The sequence below is a fragment of the Rhinatrema bivittatum genome, chromosome 2, assembly GCF_901001135.1.
Source record: "Rhinatrema bivittatum chromosome 2, aRhiBiv1.1, whole genome shotgun sequence".
Classification (NCBI taxonomy): domain Eukaryota; kingdom Metazoa; phylum Chordata; class Amphibia; order Gymnophiona; family Rhinatrematidae; genus Rhinatrema; species Rhinatrema bivittatum.
Window position 1 is genome coordinate 260,165,109 of NC_042616.1, and position 17,785 is coordinate 260,182,893.

Here is a 17,785-nt window from a genome sequence, read left to right on the forward strand (position 1 = left end):
CAGTTAGATGCAAAATATTGATAAGGTAGGCAAAAAGAGAATTTGAAAAGAAGCTTGCCATAGAGGGAAAAACTTATAATAAAATCTTTTTCAAATATATCAGAAGCAGGGAGTGTGTGAAGGAGTTGATTGGACTTTAGATGGTTGAGGAATAAAAGGGACACTTAAGGAAGATAGGGCCATAGTGGAAAGACTAAATGAATACTTTGCTGTGTTTACTGAGGAAGTTGTTGGGGAGATACCCATGCCAGAAATGGTATTTAATGGTAATGATTCTGAGGAACTGAAACAAATGGTTAACCTGGAAGATCAAATAGGGCAAATTGATAAACTAAAGTATAGTAAATCGCCTGGACCAGAAGGTATGCACCCAAGAGTTCTGAAAGAACTAAAAAAAATTGAAATTTCAGATCTATTACTACTGTAACCACTAGCGAGGTTTTTAACCCCAAGGGCACAAACATATTTGTTTCTTCAGGGCTTCTCCAGCTAGCAACTTTACTCACATGCTTGACTCTTAATCCTGGGGGGATTCTTTTTATGGGGGTAAGCTATTACTTGTGGCCCAGGCCTTGTTATCTTGTTACACAGTCGTAAAATCCGAGGGTTATGCGTGTGGTTGGGCCTTGCGTGCACTGCGTGCATTTTAGAAGGTGCCCAGCTGCACGTGTAACCCGTTACGTGTGCAAGAGCCAGGTCTCACAAAAGGGGTGGTCCGGGAGGTGGGGAGGGGCGGTCCAGGGGGCGGGGAGGTGCAGAGCAGGAGCTGATGTAAGTTCTAAAATAATGAAAAAAAAAGATAGGCCATGTTAAGGGGTCGGGAAGGGTAAGTAGGGGGGATAGGAAAGTTCCCTCCCCCATTGGGAGGCCCGATCTCGTCACCATGCGTAAATTGGCCAAATCTACCCCAATGCCTGCGCTGGCCCCGATTTTATAACGTCGCACGCATATGTTTTTAATATCTACCCCAGTGTGTTTAAATAATGTGGATGCTTCCCATGAGGTGAAGGGCTGTGACAACTCAGATAGGACCAGTGCCTGGGCATTAAAATAAAAGTTTACTGATTGATAATCATAAATTAAAGTCCATTTGTCAATGATGTTGAAGTTACATCTGACTGCTGGTACAAGTGTACCTCTATGTTTGTAGGTGTCCTTTTATTCAGGCATCTGGGTAGAGCCCCATGGTGATATTTATTGTAATATACTGCACAAAGTTCACCAAGTGGCTATCCAGGAATCCTTTTTGAGGAGTCCCCAATTTCACAGCAAAAAGTCCTACCTTAGGTCATCTTCTCCTCAGACACCCTGCCCATCCCATGGTTGGAGATCCAATTGGGGTCTCCCAATCTTGTTCTTTCATCCTTAGTTGATATTTCTGGGGGGACGTCTCATGAGGAAAAGTGGGATCAGGCTACCTCAGCACTACAATCCCAGTGGAAAGGGGGAATCCAAAAACTTCCCCACACTATTCAGATCAAAATAATACTTCTAAAGGTTAAACTGGATACATCTTCTGCCCTCTCTGTCTCTTGCAGCAGGATCCATCACTGGTGCTTGCCCACCTAGGGTGGTGAGAGCCCTTTCACCCAAAAAGGGTATCAGGTGTAAAATTATATCTTTTATATCAATTAGTAAGATATGGACCCTCTGGTAGGAAGTACATGATGAGGTGTCACTTCTAAAAGAAACTCCATCTGGATGAAGTTGGGAGGCTTCATCAGAGTGTGAAACTTAAGACATCCTTACTCTTCCAATGTTTTCTCAAACTGATCCCAAAGTGTCCTAAAATGTCTGGGCTAAATAGTATTGAGGCATCCAACCACAGCTCTCTAGGAGGGAGGGACTGATGGCTTCTTTAAAACTTTGTTCTATACAGGAACAGTGACATCTGCTGGCCAAACCTGCAGGGTGGGGGGGGGGGTTTGCTACAGTAGTAATTTGTAATCTATCATTAAAATAATTTATTATACCTGAAGACTGGAGGGTGACCAATGTAACACCAATCTTAAAAGCTCCAGAATGATCCTGGAAATAATAGATAGGTGAGCCTGAGTAGGAGCACTGAGAGGAGAGGATCACCTTGCTGGTGGCTGAAAGGAGTCAGTAAGTTTTGCTTGGGAAATTTTTTTTTAAAGTATTGGGGGAAGTAAACTATTGGGGAATATTATTTAGTATGTTTGTGCTTTAAATAGTCAGTAAGGCAGCTAATAAGGAGAAGTTAGTGTGTTTGTATTTCATAACCCTCTCACACCTCTCCCACCCACCCCAGCTCATCCTTTAATTTATAGGCAGGTGCCACTTTCACACTAAAAAAAAAAAATCAGCCTTTTAACTTCATGAATTTCCCCCAACTTATTGAGAGTTTGATCATTCCCCTGTAGGCCACTACCAGACATATAGGGGCAGATTTTAAAAGCCTACGCGTGACGGGCCTATTTTCAAAAGGACCGGCGGTGGCCATAAAGCCCCCGGATGTGCGTAAGTCCCGGGGCTTGAAAAATGGGTGGTCCAGGATGTGGCGGGGGCATGGCCAGAAGACTCTCTTTAGCTGCTGGGCCTGGGGATCACGTACTGGCACTCGGCTGGTGCGAGCAAGGATAAAGGTACAAGGGTATTTTTTTTTCGAGCTGGGGGCGGGACAGGGAGGGAAAGGTGGAGGGGGCCGAAGGAAAGTTCCCTCCGAGGCTGCTCCAGTTTCGGAGTGGCCTCGGAGGGAACGGGGAAAGCCATCGGGACTGCCCTAGGGCTCTGCGCGTGCAAGGTGCACTAGTATGCACCCCCTTGCATGCGCCGACCCCGGATTTTATAAAGTGCGCAGCTGCATGTGCATGTTATAAAATCGGGCGTACATTTGTACACACCGGGTACCGTGCACAAATGTACCCCGCTTGCATAGATTTAAAAATCTGGCCCATAGTGAATACACTAATACATTTAAAGGACCCTAATTAGACACATTCTTAATCCCATAGCAACCTAAAATTTAATTAGGAATGGAACAAATTTGAGATGAAGGCAGTAGTCCAGCAGCAAGAGGGGCGCCTCCCAGTCTTTTGCATCGAGTGTCACATGTATGATTATTTACCCGCCGGTGAGACGTTGTACATGTGCATGCGATGCAAAGAGCTCCTGTCTCAGAGAACGAGTCTGATCTCTGGAGGCTAGAGAGGCAGATCTGGAGGAGCTGAGGCAGACAGAGAGGTATATAGATGAGACCTTCAGGGACATAGTAGCCAAGTCTCAACTTCAGACTGGCTGCCCTGGTGCTGCCTTGGAAGAAGAAGGTCTCATGATTGGAGAGCATCAACCTGGTACAACAGGAAATGATCCTGTAGCAAGGACCTGCTCTCCAGGTGGTGCACTGTCCTCTCGCACCAAGGATGTGTCTCTGAGGGCTACTGCCTAGGAGGGAAGAGTTAGGTCGGCCGTCATAGTTGTGATTCGATTATTAGGAATGTAGACAGGCATGGGGATTGCCTGGTGCGAAGGTGGCAGACCTCACACATCACCTAGATAGGATTTTAGACAGTGCTGGGGAGGAGCCGGCTGTCATGGTACATGTGGGCACCAACGACATAGGAAAATGTGGGAGGGAGGTTCTGGGAGCCAAATTTAGGCTCTTAGGTAGGAAGCTGAAATCCAGAGCCTCCAGGGTAGCATTCTCTGAAATGCTCCCTGTTCCACACGCAGATCCCCAGAGGCAGGCAGAGCTCCGGAGTCTCAATGCGTGGATGAGACGATGGTGCAAGGAAGAGGGATTCAGTTTTTTAAGGAACTGGGGAACCTTTTGGGGAAGGGGGAGTCTCTTCCGAAGGGATGGGCTCTACCTTAACCAGGGTGGAACCAGGCTGCTGGCACTAACTTTTAAAAAGGAGGTAGAGCAGCTTTTAAACTAGAACAAAGGGGAAAGCTGACAGTCATTCAGCAGCGCATGGTTCGGAGGGAGGTATATTCAAAGGATACTAATGACGCATTAGAATTAGGGCATCCCAACAGGAAGACCTTGTGAGACTGGAAAAATGGGCATCGAAATGGTAGATGAAATTTAATGTGGATAAGTGCAAGGTGATGCATATAGGGAAAAATAACCCATGCTATAGATACACAATGTTTGGTTCCATATTAGGAGCTACCACCCAAGAAAGAGATCTAGGCGTCCTAGTGGATAACATATTGAAATCGTGAGTTCAGTGTGCTGCGGCAGTCAAAAAAGCAAACAGAATGTTAGGAATTATTAGAATAAAATGGAAAATGTCATATTGCCTCTGTATCACTCCATGGTGAGACCGCACCTTGTATACTGTGTACAATTCTGGTTGCCGCATCTCAAAAAAGATATAGTTGCGATGGAGAAGGTACAGAGAAGGGCGACCAAAATGATAAAAGGGGATGGAACAGCTCCCCTATGAGGAAAGGCTAAAGATGTTAGGGCTATTTAGTTGGAGAAGAGACGGCTGAGGGGGATATGATGGAGGTGTTTAAAATCATGAGAGATCTAGAACAGGTAAATGTGAATTGATTATTTATCTTTCAGATACTAGAAGGACTGTGGGGCACTCCATGAAGTTAGCATGTAGCACATTTAAAACTAGTCGGAGAAAGTTCTATTTTCACTCAATGCACAATTAACCTCTGGAATTTGTTGCCAGGGGATGTGGTTAGTGTAGCTGGGTTTAAAAAAGGTTTGGATAAGTTCTTGGAGGAGAAATTCATTACCTGCTATAAATCAAGTTGACTTAGAAAATAGGCACTACCATTACTAGCATCAGTAGCATGGGATTTACTTAGTTTTTGGATTCTTGCCAAGTACTTGTAGCCTGGATTGGCCACTGTTGGAAACAGGATGCAGGGCTTAAGGGACCCTTGGTCTGACCCAGTATGGAATGTTCTTATGTTCTTATGATGTCAGTGCCAGGAAAAATCATAGAAAGTATTTTAAAGATCAAAATTACTGAACATATAAATATGCATGGTTTAATGGGACACAGTCAACATGGATTTACCCAAGGGAAGTCCTTGCCTCACCAATCTGTGTTAATAAACATGAATAACAGTGTATGCAAACTATAAATTGAGTATTCAAGTGGGAGGAGTTTGGATGGAGTAAATGGAAATGAGGGTCTGCTAGCGCGGAGTGTGATAGAGTAACGCACACTATCGTGGGATTTAATGTCAGAAATAACTACACTGGTTTTTTTTTTTGCAGTACAGTGAAAAAACTATCGCGCTCCCATGACCGATATCGTGCATTGCAGGTATTATCGCAATTATCACATGTGGCAAAAAGATGAATCATAACAGACACACCTACCAGACCTTCCTGCCCCAACAAAAACACCTGTTCTTACCTGGTCTAGCTTCCTAAAGCCATACTTTTTGTGGCAAGTTTAATTGTTGGGGGATACTGGATGCTTCGGGAGGCTCGCCACAGATAACAACAAACAGAACAACAGCAAGAACAGGCAAGGGCTGTCCCAAGCCCTCCTAGGGAAGTCCCTGCACCAGATGCCAAGTCACAGGCCCCGCAGGGTCAGGGCCCAAGGCAGCACCTGGCATGCAGGTGGCCACGACAGGGAACGCATCTTTCCTCCACGAACATCCTTCCTCGGCAGGCCAGAGGACTATGAGGTTTGCAGGTATTGCCTCTGCTCTCGGGCTATCCTGGAATTATATGAAGACATCTGAGGGGATTTGGATCCAGTCACCAAAGGTTTCCACATAGTGCCTGGCCTCACCAAACTGTTGGCCACCCTGCATTTCATGGCAAGCGGCTCCTTCCAAACTACAGTAGGGGTCATGTGGGGAATGTCCCAAATCACATTTTCACACTGTCTGGACCAGGTCATCACAGCAGTCTCTGACCGCATTAATCGCTACATAGCATTTCCTCAGGATAGGTAGGACTTTATGGACTAGAAGAGAGGCTTTTATGCCTTTGCAAACTTTCCCAGTGCTCTGGGAGCTATTGACTGCACTCACGTGGCCATCATCCCACCCCGTGACAGGGAGGAGATGTATCGCAACAGAAAGCTCTTCCACTCCATCAATGTGCAAGTAGTCTGTAACACTCAAATGCGTATCCTTGATGTGGTGGCCAGGTACCTGGGAGCCTCACTCAATTCCTTTATACTTAGGCAGTCAGGCCTGTTTGAAAGTTTTGATGATGGCCTGTACGGTGATGGTTGGCTCATAGGTAAGAGAGACACTTCTTTCTATATTCCATCTCTGGCTATGTGTTTGTGGCAAATGGCATGGACATGGGAGGTGGGGGGAGGGGGAAGCATCACTGCCATGACAAGTGGCTTGTATATTTATGTCTGCAGACTATTGCACCAGGGCCTGGCTTTTTCTCCCCATGCTGCAGAGACCTGCTAATCTTGTGACAGCAAACAATGCACCGACCTTAACGCTTGGTGTGTGAGCAGGCACTATACACTTTCAACGTGCTCATTTTCAAAATGGCCCTGTTCCTATCCTCCCATTGGGAGCTATTTAAATCTCTCTAGTTAATGACAAGCTTGAAGTGTCCACACTGCTGATACTGCACAATCACATGTGGCCAGTTAGTGATACATCATCCAGATTGTTGGCCACAGTTTGGCTGGAGCCTCTTCCGCCTCAACCAGAAGCAGTGTCCTGTGCATGTTGGTGGCCTGGCACATTCCCTATGTTAGGGCTCACAAATTGGTTTCTATGGAGGACAGACTGCAGAGCTGGCAGGTACATTCGCAATCACACCATGCAGTACCATTTTTTCAGCTAACACAGGTCTGGCAGCTCTTATGTATTGCTTCAAGTTTGGCAACCTGCTATACACCAGGGCCTGGCACGCAATTTTAGAATATGCAGGTGCGATTTAGTAGTCCGGAAGAGCTGAACTACTTTTGGCTACTGCTATCCTGCATATATACTGGTCCAGAACAATGTGACATGCACTTAGGCTATGAAAGTCTGCCTTTAAGGCTCAGGGAAAGGTACAGGCTACCTTATACAGTCATATAGGAAGCTGAGGTTTGCAAGCCAGATCTGCAAGTGACAATGCTATGATTGATGGCTTAAATCTGTCTTTGCCGCAGGAGATTCTGGGTTCAGTTGCAGGACCTGGCTTCTCACCCCCGTTGCCATTCCCAACATGTTGGCAGAGACGAGGTACAACAAGGCCTCATGTTTTACCTGCTGTATCACTGAATGTACCTTCAGAGTTCTCAAAAGTTGATTTCGCTGTTTGGACAAGACGGCTGGAGCTTTAATGTATGCCCCACCCAAAGTTGGAGATATAGTGCTGCTCTGCTGTGTCTTCCATTATCTCACTCTATGCCATAGACTACAAATGGATATAATTCTGAATCTTCACCCCCTCGGATCCCCCATGTGTCCCCGCACAAGTCAAAGACACCACGCTGAGTGGCAGCCAGCTTCACCAAAACCTTAGACAACGCTATTTTGCCTGATGGGCTTCATCTACCACATCCCCTTACAGGGAAGGGAGGCCAGTAGGCTGTTAGCTGTTACTCTCCTCACTATCATCTTTCTTTCTCTCACTGCTTTTCTGTCAGGGTCACTGAGTAACAGAAAACACTTATGCCTACTCAGGATTTGTCTTGACAATGGATCTGTACAGTGTACTGCAAAAACAGTTGTGAAAGTAAAGATGACATAAAATACATGCGGCTGCCATAATGTGTTTTGCCTCATACTAATGCTAAAAGAGGCATGTGTGGCACGTGAGTTTGTGAATGACTGCCAACATAGTATTCATAGTTTGGCCTAGCTAGTGCGTTATGTCGTGCCAGCCCTACCCTGCAGACCCCATCCTAGTGCTCATATGTGGATGAGATAGTGTCACAAGTGTGATGCCATCCCAGCTGGTCCTCAAGCATGGAGAGCTATAGCTCTAGAAACCCTGTAAATATCAAATAGCTCTGAAACTTAAAGGCACAGCCTAAAGGTATAGGTAGACAGTTAAAGGTTTCAATGACAAGAGTTCCCATTTTACTGCCTCATTCCATAGCTGACAAATGTGCATATGAAGTTATACACCTGTACTGGGTCAGCTTAACAGTCACATGGGCATACCAAGACACAGCTGACACCACTTCATAACCAGTTTTAGAGCCACTTCTGATTCGGTTTTCCAACTTGATCTAGATTTCCTGGATATGTTGATCTACTCCTAGTCTTACTCTCATGCATGCAGGTATTGAAAATCTTGGTTTTCCTTGGAAAAGCTATAGGGAAATCTGATGAAATCTCTGCATGTAATGTGTTCTAAACCATGACAGGATATTCCTGTCCTGAAAATTGAAGCCATTTGGCAACACTTTTGCTGACAATCCAAAACCCTCCAAATCCTCCTCCTCTACAGCTCCCCGGGTCTACTCCAACACAACTTATCCCCTCTAATCGAAATCATAATCACCTACATTAATACGGACATACCCATCATACTAGGAGACTTCAATCTCCACATGGACTCAACACCACTATCTCCGACCTGCGAACTCCTCCTCACCACCATGTCTGCAATTGGATTCAATCAAATAGTCAATACCCCCACCCAAAAATCCGATCATACCCTGGACCTAATCTTCACCAATAACAAAATCTCCAACACATACCCACCCACAGCCACTCCAGTACTCTGGTCCTATCACAAATTCATACAAACCAAGCTTCACATACAACACCCACTCATGAAACCAGACAATCTCAACAACTTCATCGAATTCATCAAACCTTGCTCCAGCGATGACCTTGCTGAACTGCTACCCGAAGCCTTAAAGACTCTCAATAAAAAAGACGCCAACTCTGCTACCAACTCATGGATCTCCATCAACTCCGAAATAGCCAAGTCTAAATGTCCCACCCTAAGAAAAAAATCAAAACATCAGCCAAACACAACATCCCCTGGTACACCACCGATTTAAGAAACACAAAGCGAATTCTGAGACAAGCAGAGAAGAAATGGAGAAGAACGCCTACTCCCGAACTGAAAGATAAATGCAAAACAATACTCCACATATACTCAACAGACATCAACAAAGCAAAACGAGATTTCTACACAAAAAAAATCCATGACTATCAATTCAACCCAAGGACCCTATTCTCCTATGTCACAGACCTAACAAACCCTAATCAGAATGATTTACACCACGACATACCCACCATCTCCTGTGAAAACCTAGTGCACTTCTTCAAGGACAAAGTCTCCAACATCATCACCAAGATTCCCCCAGTCAACATGGAACTACCTATCTCACCCTCACACAATACTACATGGTCTCAATTTGAGCCCGTCTCATCCACTAAAATTGAAACTATCATTCAAAAGGCGAAACCCGCCACCCACCCTCTAGACCCCCATCCCCACCAAAATCCTAAAATTCATCCCCAAGCTCATCATGATATCCATAGCCAACATAATCAACCTGTCCCTTGAACAAGGCATCTTCCCAGACAAACTCAAAAACGCTGTAGCCAAACCCATCCTCAAAAAACCCCACCTCGACAAATCGAACCCAGCAAACTACATGACATGATGGCTTCATAGCCAAGATACTCGAAAAAACAGTCAACAATCAACTCACAGACTACCTAGAAAATCATAACATCCTACTACCAGCACAACATGGCTTCAGGAAACTATTCAGCACGGAAACATTTCTTCTCACCCTCACCGATACCATCCTACGAGGACTCGACCATGGCGAATCCTACCTCCTGATAGTCTTTGACATCTCCTCCATATTCAACACCATCAACCACAAAACATTACTAAACAGACTCAAAGAAATCGGACTATGCGACACCACCATCAAATGGTTCGAATCATATCTCACAGACAGAACATTTAAAATAAAAATAAACACAACAGAATCATCCCAGATACCACTTCCACATGGCATCCCGCAAGGATCATCTCTCTCATCAACACCCTTCTCCTCGGTCTCCCCACTTCCACCCTCAAACCCCTGCAGGTACTTCAAAACGTCACAGCCAGATCCATCACAAACAACAAAAACTGCGACCAAATCACCCCCATCCTCACATACTATGTATACGCAGACGACCTACAAATCTTACTCCCCCTAAACAAAACCCTTGAAAACACACTAAAAACCTGGTACCAAATCCTGACCAAAATAACTCAACTGCTTTCACAACTGTCCCTCTCCCTCAACCAAAACAAGACCAAAATCCTATACATAACAAACAACACCACACCCCTCCCCACTGACCCCACACACAACTGCATGGGGACCAGCTCACACATGCTGTAAAAAACCTTGGAGTAACAATCGATAAACTAAACCTCAAGCAACACATTTCCACATTGATCAAAGGTGGATTCTTTAAACTACAAATCCTGAAAAAGCTGAAACCCCTCCTTCACGCCCAAGATTATCGTACCATCCTTCAAACAGTACTCTTTTCCAAGCTTGACTATTTCAACACCCTTCTCCTCGGTCTCCCCACTTCCACCCTCAAACCCCTGCAGGTACTTCAAAACGTCACAGCCAGATCCATCACAAACAACAAAAACTGCGACCAAATCACCCCCATCCTCAAAGACCTCCACTGGCTACCCATCACACACAGAATCCAATACAAAACCCTAACCCTCATACATAAAAAAATGAACAACAAGATGGACTGGTTAAACACAGCGCTCCTCTCCAACTCCACACAAAGAAGCCTCCGATCCACAGACTCCGGGCTCCTCGCCATCCCCCCCCCCCCCCCCCCCCCCCCCCCCCTCCAAAGCAGTACACCTCTCCACAGGCAGAAAACGTGCCATATCAATAGCCAGCCCCACACTATGGAACTCCCTACCACCCCAGCTCAGAATGGAACCTTGACCATTATGGCTCATTGATAGTCATATGGTGCACCTGTACGTATGTATGTACCCAGCAAATATGCAGATTATTTTGCTTTGAGTAATAGCTAGTATCTCTTACAGTCCAGGTATAATCTGTTACCACCCTTAAAGCACATAGGACGGAGAACATTCCGTTTTAAAGATCTTTACACGTGTGGATCCACTAGGGTAATATATGCTTTGTGGTGTACGTGCCACAAAGTATACATTGGTAAAACAATGCGAAAGATCAAAAACAGAATACAAGAACATGTGAGCCGTTTGAGACATCAGACAGAAGGAGCTCCACTGACTGACCACTGGCAAGAAATGGGACATCCACCAGAGGAATTTAAAGTGGCGGTGCTTTTCCAGATACAAGACCATCCACGAGGCGAAGATTTAAATACAAAATTAATACAAATGGAACAAAAGTTCATCTACACCTGGGATACTTTAGCACCAAAAGGGCTAAACCGAGAGATTGACTGGACAGTATACTGGTAACATCGAGTGTGATTGAGGGGAACAACACTCAATAATGAACTTAATGAGACCAAATGATTGGGTTCACACACATTAAGAAAAATAAAAAGGCGCCAAATAAAGGAGGATTTTGGACACCAAGGACCACGGATGGTTAAAAATAAAGTAAAACAAAAATTAAAAAAAAAATTTCGCTAAATAAAGTAGGTCTTCAGATATTTGAGGATGAAAAGATAGAGGGGGCCTCTGGAAGTTGGAGGTCATCGACACAATAAGGAGGGGATGAAAAAATGAGGGCCATATTAAAGAAGAAAAATCCATTACACAGTTATCAATAAGAAAAAGAAAAAAAAAAAAAGGGGAAGAATTCTTTATTGTATCATAGAATGGACAGTTAAGAATTAACAGTAAGAATCATGATGAATAAAAAGAGCTCTCAGATCCCATAAGGAATGTAGTAGAAAAATCTTATATGGTATTAGATTTAAATACAGGATATAAGATAAAAAAGACTTGTCCATCTACACAGAATGGACGGCAATGAATTAATAGCAAAAATTGTGAAGAACAGATAGCATCCTCGAATATCTAAAAACCATACACATCAAGGAATATAAAGTAGAAGAGCAAATCTAAGCGCCGGCACAATCAACATGTTCAAAGTAAAAACAGTAAATTGATTTGGGTAAAACTAATAGATTAATCATGGGCGAACTCAATCAAATGATCAAGCTTTCCATCAAGTTCATCAGGTATCCCCAGTTTGAGTAAATGACGTCAAGAGTTACTAGATTACAAGGCAAGGACTGCAAGCGGACGTGGAGGGAACCAGTTTTCCACCAGGTCCGTAGGGCATGAGTAGTACTAAGAGGTTAATTGAGAAGCTGGCTTCAACCAGGTCCGATTGCGACGATAGCGGGGGAAATTATCAAAAAAACATAAGCATAGGGCAATTTTTTCAAGATAAGGATCAGTAGCATAGAACAAATGGGTCAAACCAATGAAATCAGAAAGAAAAGAAAAAACATTCACGGAGGTCAATAAATGGGCGTGGACTCCGGTCCACGCCCAAGCCCGCCCCTAGTTTGAGTATATGACGTCAAGAGTTGTTTGATTACAAGGCAAGGACTGCAAGCGGATGTGAGAGGAACCAGTTCACCACCAGGTCCGCAGGACACGAACAACACTAAGAGGTTAATTAAGATGCAGGCTTCAATCAGGTCCGATAGTGACGATAGCGGGGGAAATTATCAAAAAACATAAGCATAGGCTAATATCTTTTAGATAGACATCAGTAGCATAAAATAAATGGGTTAAGTCAATGATATTAGAGAGAAAAAACATTCTTGGAGGCATAAAAAGCAGCCAACAGTATTTAGGAGAAGGGTGTAGAGAGGATTAACAATCAACCTTAATTGAACACACAGGAGGTAGCCTCGGTCTGGCTGAGATTGGGAAGTGTGTGCCCGTAGTAGGTATAAAAGGAGTCAGAATAGACAGGATGCCAAGACAAGCACGGAAGGTGTAGCTCACTTGAAACACTGCACATTAAGAAGTAAGTAATTATCTCTTGAGAAGGTGGGGACATAATTAAGTTGAAAGTAATTTGGAGAAATAATGTGTTTTTATTAAATATTGTTATTTGTTAAAGATGATTCTGACACTGTGAACCAGGCATCGGACACAGTGGCAAATTCTCCCGTAGTTCCTGAAGCAGGCACGCAGTGCCGAAACATGGCCAATGTCGGACGGGCAGTTCCGTACCCATGAACATCAATAAAGGTGGCGACCTTGATAAGTATACAACAGAAAAATATAAGTGGGTGGATAAGCAGCCGGGGAGAAGGGATTTTAAGAAAAAAGAAAAATTAAAAATTAGATATTTTCAAGAATAATAAAAGAATAATAGACGGGGGCAAATAACTGTGAATCGGTTATCCTTACATGAAGCCCCCGTACAAAAACCACCGGACAAGGTTTTTCCCTTGAAACAGTGAACGTTAGAGAATTGAGTAAAAAGGGAAAGAGGTTGGTTAGTGATTAGTGAATACTGGACAGAACATAACCTCAATAATGATGACCAGTATAACTACCTGGGATAACACATTGTCCTTTTCGGAAGGACAGACCAGTTGCCTTAGCTTGAAGATATTTATTGGCACATATATTTAAACAGAGCCCAACTCTGGCCGAGTTTCACATAGCAGCTGTATCAGGGGCTTTTTATTAAAAAAAATCTGTATGAATCGATTTTGCTAGATGCAATTTCTGATCTTTTTTTATCACTACATAGGTTTACGGCAAGATTCAAATCCAAATATTGTGCTTTTTTCAACTCTGCCATTCAAAAACTGTTAGATGAAAAAACTTTCCACAGAAATAAGCTATGGTGGAGCGTTGAGTTTGTGGCATATTGTGGACTCTTGGTCGAAGTGGCAATGACTCCTCCCATGGGGAGGGGCCCCATGGGGAACCACAGCGATAGGCTAGACTCTAGTAAGCAGACATTGAGGGAAGAAAGCTTTATTGAACTGCTGATGTAAGTAGGATCTTGCTTCAGGATAGTACTGTACAAGGATGCATGGAGAGGTGCCACACAATGACTCACTTCTATGCAAAGAGGATGGAACAGTTCTAGAAAGTTCTTCCAGCTTTTGCAAACTTTATAAGCCTTTTATTTTATGAAATTCTGACAATGAAAGACCCCTGTGACCATTTTAGATTTTAACATGCCGCCATTGTATCAAAAGTCATTAATGCACAAATAGTTCAGAATCTGATTTTGCACCCCAAAGCTCCAAGTTCCAGGTGTCAATTTTTGTAACCTGCACTATGCTGTCTCCCAGAATTGGCAGGATTTCTCAAGGGAATAGGCTTTGTATATACCTTCCTCCCCTGTCTCTCCAATCTCCATGCTCTCAAAAAAACCACATGATTCACTCCAGTTGAGGACCTTGCAAAACTGGGAGACTGGGCATGCAAATGGCAAATGAAATTTAATGTGGACAAGTGGAAAATGATGCACTTAGAAAAGAGTAACCAAATTATAGCTACACAATCCAAGGTTCCACATTAGGAGTCACCAGTCAGGAAAAGGATCTAGATGCCATCATTGAAAATACATTGAAATTTTCTGCTCAGTGTGCAGCAGCAGTCAAGAAAGCAAATAGAATGCTAGGGAGTTTTAGGAAAGGAATGGAGAATAAAATAGAGAATATTATAATGCCTCTCAAACACTCCATGGTGTGACCTCTTCTTGAGTATTGTGTGCAGTTCTGGTCACCACATCTCAAAAAAGATATAATTTGAAAAGGTACAGAGAAGGGCAATCAAAATGATATAGGGGATGGAACAATTTCCCTATGAAGAAAAGCTAAAGAGATTAGGACTCTTCAGCTTGAAGAAGAGACGGCTGAGAGGAGATATGATAAAGGTCTATAAAATAATGAGTAAAATAGAACAAGTAAAGGTTAATCAGCTGTTTACTCTTTTCAAAAGTACAAAGTCCAGGGGAAACACAATGAAGTTACTAAGGAATACATTTAAAACTAATAAGAGAAATATTTTTTACTCAATGTGTATCTAAGCTCTGGAATTCATTGCCAGATGATGTGCTGAAAGCTATTAGTGTGTTACAATTCCCAGTCACAGGAGGGCACCCCTACCTTCCGGCACCGGCCCTGACCTCGGCACCCCCCCCCCCCTTACCTCTCTAGCTAGGTAACAACAAGCTAGGTTGAGAGAACATTGCACAAATCTCATCTTGGAGTGAGTTTCCTCACTCTGTAGGTCATCAAATCTTCACAAGAGACCACTGTTCTGTTTGTACGTCTCACGTTGAATGTGAAAGTGGCCCCTAACCCCTACACTAATACTTAAACCTCACCTCGAGTTACTAGGTGGGCCTCCCATAGGGATACAAATACCTGTCTAGGGAGGAGGCACTATGGCCAGTCTCTCTCTCTCTCCCTCCCTCTCCCTCTCCCTCTCCCTCTCCCCCCCCCCCCCCCCCCCCCCACCACTGCCAGTCCTCTCTCCCCTCCTCCCGAAGCACGGCACAAAAAGCAGCCTTGCTTCGGGAGGAGGAGAGAGAGGACTGGCAGTGAAAAGCAACGAAGTGACTTACTTTTCTTGCAGCCCCCCTCCAGAGACGGACATCGGCAACGACGACCGCGGCTCCCCTGCCTCCAGCTCCCCTCTCTCTCTTGCTACTTTTTTTTTTCGCTTTTTCGCTTTTTTTTTTTTCGTTTTTTCGATTTTTTCCGCTTTCGTTGCTTCGGGAGGAGGGGAGAGGACTGGGGCTGCCCCGGAGACCAGCACCCATGGACGCGGCCAGGGCAGGTGAGCGGGGGCTGGGGGAAAGTTTGCCGCCTACCCTTACCCCTGCCTCTAACGCAGGGGTAAGGGTAGGCTATAAGTTAGCAGGTTAAACGCGCGGCAAAACGGCAGGGTAAAATAGCGATAGTCGGGGCGCGCGTTACTGAATGGGAGGGAATAGCTAATTCCATCGTTTACATATAATATACATGCCGCGGGCGGAATGGGTTACCCGGTGATTTAAGGACGTGGTAAGAGTAGGTTAAAGGGGATTGTGTATCACAGGAAGGGCTAACGCGGCCGAATAATGGGTAGAAAGTGGGTTAGGAGCAGGGTAACCGCGGCCACACTTTACCGTATTGACCTGAGTGGAAGGTATGGAAATGGGTTTATTTTACCAAAAAGGAAAAGACCTAGAACATTTTTAACAATACCATTGAAACAATGCTGGTCGATCACATCCTGAATGTTACTCTAGATAATTCATATTATTAATGATATATTAGAAGAATATTTACCTTCAATATGCTGTATCACTGAGACATGGTTGAAAAAATCAGACATAGCACTAGTTAATCAGATAAATCATCAATTATATGTCTGGTACTTTCTTAGAATAGCTAGAAAAGGTGGTGGCTTTATAGTCATTGCAAAAAAACAAACTAAAATTACATAAGATTCAATTAACAATTGTATCCCCCTTTGAAGCTGCCTTCTTTAAAGCTAATAATCTACAATCATGTCTTGCATATTGCCCTCTTGATTTGCTTGAACACAATAGCTTTCCTTTTATTGAATTAATTGTGAATTCTCTTTCTAATGATGTTCCATCTGTGTTATTAGGCAATTTTAATTTACAGGTGAACACATCCGCATAAACTAAACCCTGTGCTAATTTTTAGATACCCTCTGCCCTAGGATGGGAGCAAATAATATCTCAACCAACTCATAGAGCTGGCCAAACATTCAATTTGATTTTCATTAATAAAAATAAAAATAATTTTGAAAAAGTAGAGGTTGAAACCATCCCTTGGTCAGATCATAAAATGATTGTATCAACCTTTTCTATAAGAAAAAATCATATAGATGAAAAGAAGAAGCATCATACTTTAGATTACCGAAAACCCATGAAAATGGAAGAGTTGCTTGAGCATTTCTCTGGAGCGCTTGATTTCATATCCTTCAACAACATTCATGATGCTGTTGACTCATGGTCAAATGTTACAACTCAAATTGGCAATAAAATTAGCCCAATCATTGCAAAATCTTTTAGGCAAAAAAGTGATAAATGCCCCTTGGTATACTACTCAAATTAGCGAATCAACAATCACTCTAAGGAAAAATGAAAGAATAATGTGAAAGAAACTTTCCCCAGAGACACTAGGATCATATAGAATACATTTGAATGTTTGTTTATTAATGATACAAAAAAGTCTTCTTAAGAAGAAAGATACATGCTTTGAAATACAATCCCAATTTACTTTCTTCAACAATCAAAAAGTTAACTAAAAACAAGTTATCTCATCAAAATGAGAAAGTAGAAGCCTCAGTTGACAATTGTAACAAACTAGCAGCTTTTTTTGATAATATCAAAAAGTTAATCAAAGATTTGGATCAAACGCAGAACCAAAATATAATTTTATTATTTCTCAATACTGACTTATGGTCAGTATTTGAAAATACTTCTGAACTGGAATTACAGCAGATAATCAATAATATGAATCCAGCTAATCATTTGTTAGATGTGATTCCGATTAAGTCTTTAAAAACAATAACTAAAGTCATCTCCCCCTATATTACTAAAATAGTAAACCTATATGAGGGTGAGATTCCCATATTTCTAAAATGTGCATTGTGAGACCAGTTCAAAAAGACAAAAATTTTGATATTAATAACTTCAATAACCTTAGACCCATTTCAACATTGCCATTCATAGCAAAAATAATTGAGAAAGTTTTACTCTCTCAATTGGTGGAATTTATTGACTTAAAGAATATATTATATCCAGCACAATTCAGCTTTAGAAAAATTTATTGTACCAAAATTTACTTTTAGCTCTAACAGATACTATTCTCTGTGGGTTTGACGCAGGCAAATCATACCTACTTATTCTTTTGG